The sequence below is a fragment of the Hyalella azteca genome, unplaced genomic scaffold, assembly GCF_000764305.2.
Source record: "Hyalella azteca isolate HAZT.00-mixed unplaced genomic scaffold, Hazt_2.0.2 contig448, whole genome shotgun sequence".
Taxonomy (NCBI): domain Eukaryota; kingdom Metazoa; phylum Arthropoda; class Malacostraca; order Amphipoda; family Hyalellidae; genus Hyalella; species Hyalella azteca.
Window position 1 is genome coordinate 17,628 of NW_025930799.1, and position 14,464 is coordinate 32,091.

Consider the following 14,464-nt stretch of genomic DNA (forward strand, 5'->3'; position numbering starts at 1 on the left):
AATTTCAAGTCACTGTTTTCATACTCATCATGAATTAAATCTATTTCCGACTCTTTTTCGTGGTATAAATTACGTTGGTCACTGTCATCTTGGCCGACTGCGGGGCTCGTGGTGCTGGTGTCGACGGAGCGCTGCAGCGGCGCGACGTGGATGATGGAAGTGCTTCTTACCATCTTCTCAGGCACTGAGAATAAAACTCATTATATTAATTCATTTAATTTACACTTAACCGCTAAAGAAAATCATAAAATATAAAAACGTATGTAGTCCTTTGTGGTGAGATAAAAGTATAAAAATCTTTCGATTACGGATGCTCGACAATTTTTCGAATGCATTCAAATCTCCGTAAGGAGTAAAAAAATTGCAGATTGGAAACTTTAGGATGCATAAACTCTCAGGTTTTCGCGAGTTAGACTCACTGTCACAAAAGGTCAGCAAGATAAAAGTAAATTAAATCCTGTGTTCAAATACCGTAGAGTTCTTTCGATACTACTGAAGATAGCACGGGTCATTCTGTGCATAGATTATAGAATTCTAGAGTAAGATTATTAGAATATTGTTTGATAAAACTGTGAGATCATAAATATGCGCAGGGCAAGAAAACTTGATAAATTACCAATTCACATAATAATGAAGCTTACCTATTGTGTATCGAATTTTGAAGCCAACCCCTTCGACAAATTTGTTTGTCCTAAGAACGATTGTGGCGATGTTTCCGTACGACAAGAAGGACAACTTCGAAGCTTCAGGGCCCTGAGCTCGACCACAGAGCTGAACAAGGGAGCTGCCTGACGTATCTAGATGCAACTGCGTTGAAAGAATCGTAAAATATATCGGGTTCACGGTTTTAAGCCCAAAAAGTTACTCGAAGTTACGACAAAAGTTACGACAAAATGTTACTCGAAGACAATTTTTTTAAAGTTAAATAAACCATTGAAGTTGAAGTGCACTAACCTCAACGTAGTTCTGTCCACATGGATTTGTCTTCGTGAAGCGAGGCGATTCAGAAGTTTTTGTGTATCGCTTTAATTTCCTGGTGTCTGTGTGGCTAGGATCTACCGATGGTATTTCTTCTGTCTTGCCGCGAGTTATTGATTGCGTAGGTACTGAAGTATCAATTTTAGACACATGAGGCCTAAAAATTGAGTAATCTGCAAATGTTAGATTTGAAGATACGCCAACATAACCAGCATGTTGCCCAAGCAAAGCTGCGTTGTCTTTGAACTTTTTCACCTCAGTTCTAGTCATCATACCCTTAAATGTGTCTGAGCCGCGTCTCTGAAGGCTGTGCACTCTCTGTTTGTTGGAGAAATGATCTCTCTGCCATCTAACGTCCGTCACTTTATTCGTCTGGCTCTCGTTTCTTTTCCGTTCTTTCAAGCTTCTTTTTAAACTTTGCCATTCATTAGAATCAGAAAAATATTCCAATTCTTCTCTGTTCATCCAATAACCTAGATTTGAATTCTCAACGAGAATTTTCACTCCGCCGGATTGTCTGTTTGGCTTCTCATTTACACGATCAAAATCATCAATTGAACTTCTATAAATATAACCCTGATATTCATTGGACTTCTGAAACTGATTCATTTCATCAGAGCCTTCAAAATTGCGCTGGATTTTCCCGCTTTTGAAACGACGCACAAACACGCTGGATTCTTCTTTCTCATTTTTGTCTTCAAGCGAAGTGAATTTACGAGAAAAACTGAAACTTCTTCCGTAGGAATTTCTAACGAATTCTTTTGGATTATCCCGGAATTCATTGTCGGTGCCACTCAAGTCAAAATGTTGAAACTGTAGCCAAATTCTTTCCTTGTCTGAAATTACAAGCATTTATTTAGAATAAGACGATCATCTTAAAATTACCTTCATAATTACTTAAGTTCTAGAGTAAATTTATATAAAGTGAGATCGACAGAAAACTCAAAGTCGCAGGCCGAATGAGGTTAGACTCTAGTCTTACCTTGAGCTTTGATAGAATACGTGCAGTTTAGCCTGGGCAAAATAAGCTCAGGGTAATTCGGGGAAGTTATTTCCCCGTGACGTTGCGTGTAGACGGAGTGCGGACAGCCTGAGGTCGAGGCTGCCTTCCAAGAGATGCGATAACCCCCGCCTGACTCCGACCAATCAGAGACGAAGGTTAACCGCGCCTTGTTTCCAACCGACGACCAGACTAGAGGCCTACGTGTATGTAAAAAATTATAGTTTTCACACTGCATGATATTACATTTACTTACATCTAGCTTGCTTTTTTACAATGCACTGACTGAATGGCACTAGTCTTATTAGGTGTGGTGATATTGAAATATTTTCACATCTAATATGCATCGGTTGCTTCACAATGAAAGACGAACCTACAGGGAAATTTTGAAATATATACTAAATTTTCAACATCTAATTTTCATGAGCGACGTCCATGAAAATTTTGAAATATCTACTCGTTCAATTTTCATGATTAGGTTTAAGATGGGCAATAGAAAATGAAAATTTTCTTTCTTAAGAATATTTATAATTTATTTCATCATGAAATAAGCTTTCCAACAATTAACCTTATCACTTACCAAATAAACTAGGAAATTTTTTCAAAGACCGGTTGGTTTGGCACCGGTTATATTTTCGTCATTTCATATTAATTATATTTTAATTTGGTATTAAATGTTGCAGCCATAAAATTCAATGTTTGTGAAGTCGTAGTGGGAATAAATGAATTGATTCTATTCTTGTCCCTTACATCCAGCACTCACCTGTCAACTGTGGCTAAAGTGCCACACAATCTTTCTTTAGGATAAGTTTGGCCTCCAGAAAACTTTCTTGTTTCTTCAGCTTCCGCATCAAACTCCGGATTATTATAGCTCCGTTGAGAGCGAGGCCGGTGAGTCGAATTCGATTTGTTCTGGTCTCTTGAGACTTTGTCTTTGTTCTTCTGGTTGTTCTGCTTGGCGCGTAGGAAATTTTTCATGGTGGAATTTTCTTCTTGAGAAGCAGCAAATGTATTAAAAGTTAGAGCCTGTATGTCAAGAGGCTTGCTGGTGGAGACATGCGGAATTGCACGGGAATTATCAGAAAACTGTCGATTAGCTTGGTTCTTGAGACCATCGCTGATCGACAAAATTTGAGCGCTATTAGATTCAGTCATCTCTTCAAAAGCGAGCTTCATGGCAGGAAATGTTGGAAAATGAGCGGATTTTACTCTAATACTTGCATTTATTTTTCCATGTAAAGGTAAGCTGTTAGCCAAATTGGCTGCATTTTTTCTGATTTCCTCGTTCATTGCGATTGGAGATGCAGTTGTTGGGGCAACGACAGAAAAAAATGGCAGATTTGTTTCTTCGAACGTACTAGTGTCGTGGTCTAACAATGCCATCAGTGTTGTTGTCCTATTGACTGAGGTAGGAACAACGTATCCAAGTTTTTCAGTTGGAGTATTTTTATTGGGAAAAACACCTCTCAAAGTTGTGCTGTTAAGTTGATTTCGAAAATTTCCTGTTACTTCTTCTGAATTGTCATCCAAAAGATATCCACTTTCAAAAAAATTTTCGTTGGCTTGATTATCTTCAAGTTCCATATTTGTGATATCCTCGGAGTCTTTCGCTGTAATATTTGTAAAGTCGAGAGGCTTCCCGTCTCCTATTTCGCTAGATCTATCATTTGTGGGACTTCTAGACGGAATAAGATTTGCTACGTTTGTGTTGGCTATTTCTCTGGTGGGCTGGGTTACATGCTGATGATTTTTCGCATCAGGTACGTCCTCTAATAAGAGATAATCGTACAAACATTCTTCTTGCTCTTCCAGATTGAGCTCATTGATGGTCAGCAAGATCCGAGTGCCGGGCGGAGTTTCTAAGGTGATACTCACTTGTTGGTCCTCTGGGTATGCGGATGGGTAACCGGGACTCACTAATTCGCCTTCCATCCCAATGATGGTACGATCCAAGTTTTCATCTGCAACTAGATCATTTCTTCATTTGATTAGTTTATAGACAAAATTAATTCATAGAACATTTTTTTAATTAAAAATTATGAAAAAATTATTTCTCCACTAAAAATTTTGAATTCCGAACAAAATACCGACCAAGCTACATATTAAAATGGAAATTTTTTAATATTGACAAAGTGATGGATGACTGCAGCATATCAATGCGTTATTATTAACCATTGTAGCGAAACTTACGCTTTGCAGGCTTAGAGCAAATGAATCCTGACAAAGAGAGACAAGGTCTCCATTGCAGTTCCGCTTGTATTTCCGTCCCGGCGTGAGGCAGGGTTTCTTCGTCGTGCTGTTCAGGGAACTGCATGCTCGGCCTTCGAGAGAGTAATCGGTTTTCGGGCGCCACGTTTTGATGATTAAAATTTTCGTTCAAACCTAGGAGTTTTGCATAGAGGTCAGTGTCAGTATTATTCGATAAGTGACTTGTGTTGTTGTTCGCATCTTCGATTTTGGCAGTAGAACGAAGCTCTGTGCTTAACAGCCCCTGATTCAATTGTAGTTTCATGCTATTGGGTTCTGGGAACTTTACGGAAGCATTACTTTCATTCTCCGCAATTATGACGGCATTGGTCATTTCGTCTGCCAGGGGCAGCGCTGTTTGTAGTGGATCGATCGTGTGTGTGATTTCATTGAATATATGAAGTCTATTTGTAGTCAAATTCTGATCGGTGGGCTGATCGATTGCTTCTTGTAAGTTCATAGATGTCAGCAAATGATTTTCTTTTTTCCCTCCAAAGGCTGAAGTGTGAATAGATTTCAGCCCAATATCAAGATTGCTGAAAGAAACGGTGCCTGCCAGCTCTCTGATATGCCGTTGAACTCGCGGCATTGGTGCGATTGCAGACTTATTCTGTGGGGGCTCGCGTCCCATTGAGTTTCCACGAATATATTTGCGTTGCTGCGCGTTGGCCAAGTTTTGGGGTGTCTGCTGAAACTTTTCATCGTCATGGGGTGTGTCATACAACAGATTTGAGGACAACAGCTGGGAGAGGACGCTGGTCTTTTCGTTATATATTTTCAGCTGCCGTTTTGGTGACAGTGTGGTTTTGGAAATTAAGTTATGGAGCGACCTTTTGTCCCCTCCTGAATTTAAAACAGTGGAATGAAATATGGCACCCCGTTGCAAAATATCAGGCCGGTTTGTGGAATGAGAAAATATGGCTTCTCGTCTACTTCTGTGATTTTGAATAGAGTGAGAGGATAATTTTTCTTCAATTTTTCTAGATAACTCCCTATCAATGTCATTCCCAAAATTAGGGATCTTCTCTTCGCTGTTTTTACCGTTGCTGTACGCAGTTTGAACCCAACCATCGCTCCAAGCAGACGCTTGAGATTCTGTAACTTTTTTCAGTAACCTCAAGGCAGGGCAGCTTCTGTCAATATCGGCTTGGTTATTGGCTCCATTGGGGTCTGTTGAGAGATAGCAGCACAATAAATTATTTATAATCATACTTTTCAACGTGTGATTACTTTTCGTTTAAATGTGCACTGTTCAATGTTGGAAAATGAAATAAACTTTTCAGTGAACAGCTAATGAACTAAGTGGCTAGAAAATTATGATAAAAAAATTATATAATGGATAAATATTATTATCTTTTTTATTATATATATTATATATTATCTATATTATATTAGATATTAGAATATACAATTCTTTTTTTAATAAATTCATTATAATTTATAATAATGGATCTTCAAGATTTTTAAGGCAAATTTGATTTTAATAACTGATGGAGCGCTGATGACGAAGAACTGCTGATTCTTAGAAGCGTTACTTTGAACTTTAATCCATTACCCTGCAATTCATTACTTTTTCATAGAATATCCTTGAATGGATTGAAAATTCATCGGAATAAAAGAGCATGAGAAAATAGAACAACGATCATTGCCTTATATGAAAGAATCTCAAGGCTGTAATCCTGTATTAGCTCAAAATTACACTTGTACATAAACTTCCAGTGATATCTTTGTAAGCTAGATTGCACACTTTAAGCTGAATACAACTGAATATAATGAGTTGTAAGAGTATGGATTGGATGTTAGAGCATATAGTGATGGTGAGCTTGATAAACTGGAATTGGTACAGAATAGAGTGGCGAGATTGGCATAAGGAGCCCCTAGGTGGAATGCGGTAGAGGCAATGAGAGGGGACATGGGATGGAGTACCTTTAAGAAGAGAAGAATGAGATCAGTTTTGAGGTATAAAGTGAGACTGGAGCTAATGGACGATGAACGTTGGGCACGAAAGATGTATATGTTCAACATGACGGTAAGCAAATGGGCACGTAGATGTCGTGCATTGGTACTTACGTGTAATATGCATGAAGCTGGGTGCGCCGAATCGTGCCGAATGTTTTAGTGCATTTTTTGGAGTTTTTAGAGTATTGACATGTTTAACGGAAATTTTTAGTTTTTAGGATTGTTGGGAATAACAGTTAACTTTCTGTTAACTACCGAGTGCGACGTGAACTTTTAAACTTTTTTATCGAGCTAATAAAAGATTTTCTATGGAGCGTGAATGACCGATGTAGGTCTTGACCAGAGGTCAGCTCGCACCTCAATTCCAATTCTATGTGGACGTGGTCGCGGTTATCTCAAATTACTCATAGAATCAGCAACAAAGTTTGCCAGTCCCAAAAAATCTTTTTATGATAATGATGATGGATCGTTTTGTACGGAATCTTCTCAATGATTATCGAATTCGACAGTCAATTTATGCGCAATATTCTTGTATCTTTTCTTATTAAATGGTTCTTGGAAGTTTAATGCAAAAACAGTGCAATAAATAAATCGCGAAAATCAATTTAACTTATAAGCATTTATGAGAAATGACGCCAGGTGTGAAAATATTGAAAACAGTCAAGTTTTAACCAATCATTGGAGGTCAGGAATTGACAATTCACTCAGCTGATATTCTAATACCGAAAGGCAGCACAGTCGAACTCTAGCTTCACACCACCAGCTTAAAAAATAATTGGTAGAATTGCATCCTAAACATTACTATTTTTTAATGAACCTTGAACGCAGGGACTTTTCAACAGATTGTAATGAAACTCGATTGAAACAATGCTTTGAAAAGTGGAATGCGTAGTCAGGTTAACTATAGGCCTTATCATGCCAAACATTTTTATGGTCTGATTGGACTCCATCAAAATTTAGTTATTAAATTATTCACACTTCATCTATCACAGCTCTACGAAAGTTTACTCTGTGAAGAAAGGGTTCTGCATTAAAAGTGAAGCAGATCCTCTACATCTGCTCCAGAGATTTTTTTTTCTTGACTGGCAATGCTCGGGACACGTCTACAGTTGCTACAAAGCGAATTATTTTCGAGGAGACTTAATCCGAAAACGCGATCGTAAGAGATTCAGATGAAAAAATGGGATGCTGGACCAACTGAGCTTAAAGGCCAATCACCGAACGATAGGACTTAGGCTGTGGAAAGTTCAACTCAGTAAGCCTTGTAATAGAAGTGGACAAGGCAGGGCGTTGTAATAGAAGTGGACAAGGCAGGACCTTGTAATAGAAGTGGACAAGGCAGGACATTGTACCAGAAGTGGACAAGGCAGGACCTTGTAATAGAAGTGGACAAGGCAGGACGTTGTAATAGAAGTGGACAAGGCAGGACCTTGTAACAGAAGTGGACTAGGCAGGACCTTGTAACAGAAGTGGACTAGGCAGGACCTTGTAATTAAAGTGAACAAAGCAGGACCCTGTAATAGAAGTGGACAAGGCAGGACGTTGTAATAGAAGTGGACAAGGCAGGACCTTGTAACAGAAGTGGACTAGGCAGGACCTTGTAATTAAAGTGAACAAAGCAGGACCCTGTAATAGAAGTGGACAAGGCAGGACGTTGTAATAGAAGTGGACAAGGCAGGACCTTGTAATAGAAGTGAACAAGGCAGGACCTTGTAATAGAAGTGGACTAGGTAGGAATAATCCATTTAGCTAGCGTTTTTGTTACTCAAATCCAAATTTTTAGGAGATACTAGCTACTAATAAAGAAAATCGGTGAAACAGAAATTTTCCTTGTCAGAATAAATGACCCTATTAACTAATTTGAGGAAAAGGAAAAATATATCAATTAGAAAATCCTTAATCCAATCGTTTTGAAATGCAAGATGCTGAGTATAAATTGAAGCCAAAAATGAGTGTGGGAAGAAGGAGTTACACGTCCTATCTTTGCGACTGCACGGTGTGTCGACTTTTAGCTACTAAATAATTTTTCGGGCTTATTTGCGCAGTAAATTGAAATAACTATTGATTGTCACTTCAAATGAACGAGAATATTTAGCTGGCCTGAAATATCGTTAAGTTGTTATGGTCGGGCATTTTCCTCGGGTTAAATGGGGTGGTCTGAGTTGGTACACTCGTATACGGGTTAGGTGGCCTTCGTGTTAATTTAAGGAGAAAAAGGGAAAACAGGCAACTGGGATGGTAATCAAAGTTCTCATAAAAATTTACTAGATTAATTGGCACACTAAATTGAAATGAGTTTATGATGGTTTTGACAAGGTATAAATAAAGAGTCAAGCGTGTTTATTGCTTGAATGTACTGGCTGGTTTTAGCTTCCAGTTCTTGTATGACTCGTCGTCATTGAGTCTCCCCATGATGTAACTTTCGAAAGTGTCCTCTGGATAGCTCGATAACAGGCGTTGGAACACGTCAAGTTTCCTTCAAATTAACGAGGTGAACCAGAAAGCACGCAGCTAGGTATACTTCACTAACTCAGCAGGAGTTTATATTCATCACATTTTCACGCTATCGTTCAGTAAATCGAAATATATCAAATAAGTCCATGTGATGGGAAATAGGGATGAAAATTAATTTTTCTGTTAGATGATGTCACAACAAATTTCGAACTTTCGTTCCCTTTGCGTTTCAAAGAGCTCAAGATAATTTTCTGGCATTTAAGGAGAAATTTTCTTTACAGCTTCGGAAATTTGCAGCCTACGAATGCTTAGCACGAATAATATGAAGCATTACTCACAGCTTCGGAAATCACACCTTGAAAGAATTGGTTGCAATTACTTCGTATATCTGAAGCAAATAATGTGCTACAAGATCCTGCTCAAATAAGACCTACCAGTTAACAGCGTTAGCCGATGAGGCATGAACTTTCGATTTAAGGTTTACCCAACAAACGAGAAAGATTTTAAAACTTATTAAACTTAAAACTTAGATACTCCTTCCTCTGCAGATAAATATTTCGACCTTACAGGAAAAGTGTCGATCTCACTTTTACTTGACACTTATTAGGTTGAATAACTGTTATTAGTGCATAAATACACTAATGAGTGGTCGCTTGAATGAACGTCACCTTTAGAAATCCTCTCAACGAATGATTACAATTTATTTTAATGAAGAAAAAATGCACGCGATGAGGCTTAACACTAGTCTTAAAATACATTACCTAATATGGGATTGTAATTGTATTAATACCTAATACTGTATTTTAATTGTATTAATACCTAATATTGGATTGTAATTGTATTAATACCTAATATGGGATTGTAATTGCATAAATACCTAATATGGGATTGTAATTGTATTAATACTTAATATGGGATTATAATTGTATTAATACCTAATATGGGATTGTAATTGTATTAATACCTAATATGGGATTATAATTGTATTAATACCTAATAAATGGGATTATAATTGTATTAATACCTAAAATGGGATTGTAATTGCATTATTACCTAAAATGGGATTGTAATTGTATTAATACCTAATAAGGGATTATAATTGTATTAATACCTAATATATGGGATTATGGGGTTATAATTGTATTAATACCTAATATGGGATTATAATTGTATTATTAACTAATATGGGATTTTAATAATGTATTAATACATAATATGGGATTATAAATGTATTAATACCTATTATTGGATTGTAGTTGTATTAATACCTATTATTGGATTGTAATTGTATTAATACCTAAGATGGGGGTGTAATTGTAATAATACCTAATATGGGATTGTAATTGTATTAATACTGTAAGGTTGTAAGTTTTATCTTATATGGCAACAACTCGTAATCATTCTCACGAGATACAAAACTGTGCCTTAGGTCAGTCGTTGCGAAGCAAATTGTATTAAAACCTAATATGGGATTACAATTGTATTAATACCTAATATGGGATTGTAATTGTATTAATACCTAATATGGGATTGTAATTGTATCAATACCTAATATGGGATTGTAATTGTATTAATACCTAATATATAGGATTATAATTGTATTACTACCTAATATTGGATTATAACTGTATTAATACCTAATATTGGATTATAACTGTATTAATGCCTAATATGGGGTTATAATTGTATTAAAACCAATATGGGATTGTAATTGTATTATTACCTAATATAGGATTGTAATTGTATTAATACCTAATATGGGACTATAATTAAATTAATACCTAAAATGGGATCATAATTGTATCAAGTTTTTATAAGTGCACATGAACTCACTCCTTTGTCAGCACAGACATGTTGGGCGGTGCGGTAGGAGACCTGCAGTTCATCCTCCAGGAGGTAGCAGACGTTGGCGCTCTGCATGAACCTGCCCGCACTGCCACAGCTCTCATCTGTTACAAGCATTTATTCGACAAATGTTTATTAAGATGGTGATTACAGGGGTCGTGAGTGAGAATTGTCTATCGAAAATAGTTCAATAACTAATAAAGCTTAGGCTTTTGCTGAAATTTAGTGCGAAGATTCAAAACAGGGCCATAATATACAATGACCCTATTATAAAAGTGGGAAACTGTTCACAAACAAAATTATCTTTATTCGCTGATAATGAGATTTCTTTTAATACACAATAACGCGCAGTTCCAACTCGTATCTCGAAATTTAAGCTCAGAGAAAATGAAACATTCCTGAAATGAAATAATTTAATAGCTATCTAATACTGTCAAATAGAAATTTTGTTCGTTTGCGCCGGACAGGCAAGCATATAAATGGAACTTTGTCAGGTGGCGTGCAATAATATGGTATCCATGATACCAGCTGCAAGTTCGAGCGTCACTTTTTTTTTCTTTTTTGCTTTTCCGAGTGCTACTTTTATTGCATGGCTTCGTATTGATTTTCGAATAAAATTTCGTTTCCGAGTTTGACACGCACTGAAATGGGTCTGGTGGTGTCATGAACGAACTAGCGCAGACTAATACGTCACATCTTTCGTTACACTACTGACATTATTGAAAACCACTGAACAATTAAGGCTTTATAACTAACTACCCAGGTATCCTGCTAGCTTTACTAACTTCTTCCGTCACACAATCTCTTCAGCAAAACCGCGAGAACTTGCCAGCCTCTTAAGCTAATTAATCTTAATTATCTTGCTATTAAAATTACCTCCGAGGACGCCAAGCTTGATATTGTAGCCAGGGTACTCTTCGGCGCTGTCAGACTGGAAGACGAGGGTAACATTGTTGGTCTTCGTGACGTAGCGTAGCAACTTTAGTCTTCTGGACCAGTCCCCGCACAGCACGCGAGCTGTTGCACTACTCTTCATGGCTGGTTCGCTCGAGTTGGTCCTTGTTTGATGATGATTTGTTGAGTTTTCAGTTTCATTTAAACTTTTTCTGTTTTCGTCTATTTCCACTTGTTGGTCCGATGTTTCTTCTTTAATGATGAGGCGGTCATACGAGCAACTGCAAAATTTTGTCATTAATTAATTTTACGTTAATAGACCTAAACTACCTAATTTAATTGGTATTGATTGCAACATTCTTTTTTATAAATATCATCAATAAAGTTGAACAAGTTTTTTTGGAACGATAAAAACAATCAATATATAAACTCGCTTTTTTATTAATAGCAAAGAACTATCAAACGTCCCCTCATTTTCTCAACTAATTCTCATGTATCTTCATTTCAAGATCAAATAACTTACTTCTCGTGATACTCTAGCTGGAACGCATGGAAAACCAAGCTGATCCTGTAGTTTGGTGGCGCTGTGATGAAAATGGTGCAATTTGTGGAGGGAGGGTAGAGGTGAGGGTGATGAGGGGAAGTGATGGTGATAGGATGAGCCCTCGGGTCCAAATGAAACGTTGAGACGCACGGAGCAGCTTCTGGTTCAGGGTGTGCAAGAGGTTCCATTGAAGAGTCTGCGGAAAAGCCAAAGTAAACCAGGTTTTTATAGTCGAAATAAAGCAACGTTGCTTCTATCCTAAAATTGGTAGAATTTTTCGTTCAATGGCTACGTCATGTGCCCTGAAGCTGGCGTACGGTGACTCGGTGAATATATATTCTGTTTAAGGTAAATGCTTATTTCATTTCCAATGCAAATTTTGATTATTCAGATTATGATTCATGCAGTTCGTAAACTCACCAAATAGTTCGCAAACATAGCGGTTGTGGACGCTACAATGGCGGTCGTTCCAGAACATGCGATTTGAAGTCGTCCGAATATCCGCAGCAAACCTGTAATAGAAAATTGGGTCACCTAATATTAAATTGGGACAGCTAATAGAAAATTGGAGCACCTAATTGAAAATTGGGACACCTAATAGAAAATTGGGACAACTACTCGAAAATTGGGAGACTCAATTAAAAATTGGGATATCTAATAGAAAATTGGAGACTTAATAGAAAATTGGGAGACCTAATATAAAATTGGGACAACTAATTTGAAATTGGGAAACCTAGTAGAAAATTGGGAGACCTAATAGAAAACTTTGAAACATAATAGAAAATTGGCACACCTAATCGAAAATTGGGACACATAATAGAAACCCTATCATGATATCACCTTGATGAACTCAGTCAGAATTGAACGACATCATTCAAAAAAGATTGTTAATTAATCTGCCAATCGTTATGCCAATTGAAAATGGAAAAACAAATCATCTGAAAATCAGTTGATGGTAATTTTCAAGAAAATTTAGGATCTTAAGTTTACTACATTTTTTAATTAGTTCCCCCATCTATTTTTTAACCTAATTAGTATTGACTTTAACATAATTTTAATTAATTCCCCCAACTATTCATCTGAACAAGTTCAGAGATTTTAACCGAGCCCCTTGCACGTCACGATGAAAAACATGTAAATTCAATAACGTTACAAAACATTTAATGTGGAATTCTTGATATAGTTAAATCGTGTGAGAGACGTTCAAACCGGGTATTCCTTTAGCGCTATGTGATCTCTAAAATGCGATGCGCGCATCATATAATGCAAGAGCACGGAAAGATGGTGTTGTAGCAAGATAAATTTCGTGAAGATTTTAAATTTCCAATTTTCTGCAAAGTTTTCTATTTCTAGCGTCATTGTCACTCTCCAGTTCACTAAGAAGAGGCCAGCTGCACCAACAGAGCGACATTGTCACTCTCCTGTTCACTAAGAAGAGTCCAGCTGCACTAACAGAGCGACATTGTCACTCTCCTGTTCACTAAGAAGAGGCCAGCTGCACCAACAGAGCGACAGTGTCACTCTCCTGTTCACTAAGAAGAGGCCAGCTGCACTAACAGAGCAACAGTGTCACTCTCATGTTTACATAGGCCCAAGTCTCCCTCGCTGAAAGCTTGTAATGCGACTCTCTGTCTTTTCACTTAGACTCTCGGGAATTTTTTTTTCTCCTTCGGCATTGCCTTTCTAAAATTACCTGAAACTTAATTTTGCAAAAAATCATAGTTGTATTAAACGCAGTAATAAAATAATTCCGAGTTGAAATTCAACTGTAAATAATCTGTAAGTCATTTAACGCGTAAGAAATTGTAAACTTGAGGAAGCATGTGAATCACGTTTCGATGGATTCATTTTGTAATTACTTGATTTGTCATCTAGTTCCGTATCCTGAGTAATGAAAACGCCAAAAGTTGTATTTTAATGAACAGCCTAAAATTTTTTATATGACGAATGAAATTTCTCTGAGACACTTAACCCCAAAGGTACGTTTTATCAAAAGGTGATTAAAACATTCAGATTTGGGCTCTTCATTAACGTTTTATGCAAAAAGCTCCGTTGTCTTTATCTCTTATCTAATTTTTCGCCAGTCACATCCTATATTGGACCGTTCGCAGACCATTTCTATTGCACTCGTTTGGAGAAGACAAAAAAGCTCGCAAATTTTTAAGTTATTCGCGTGCGCAACGCTAATCGTTGGTTTGGATTACTCGTTTGTAATCAATTGGTTTATCTAGAAATATCATATATTGTCTGACGAGGCTACATCACGTCGAAATAATTTTTCATAATCCGGCTGCGTAATAATAAAGTTCATTGGCGCCTCGAAATGTAATATTATTCACGGCATTGATTCGACCTGGAGAGCATTTTCCGACGTTCTGAATTTGTGAAAGTTTTTCACATACATTTGCCCAAATTTAATTTGTGATTATCTCCGCATTCATATTGATTCAGTTGAATATTTCATGGTGTTATTATACTTTAAAGTTATAATGGATGATACGAACAACAAGATCTTGAAGGTTTGTTCAGTAATCTATCATCAT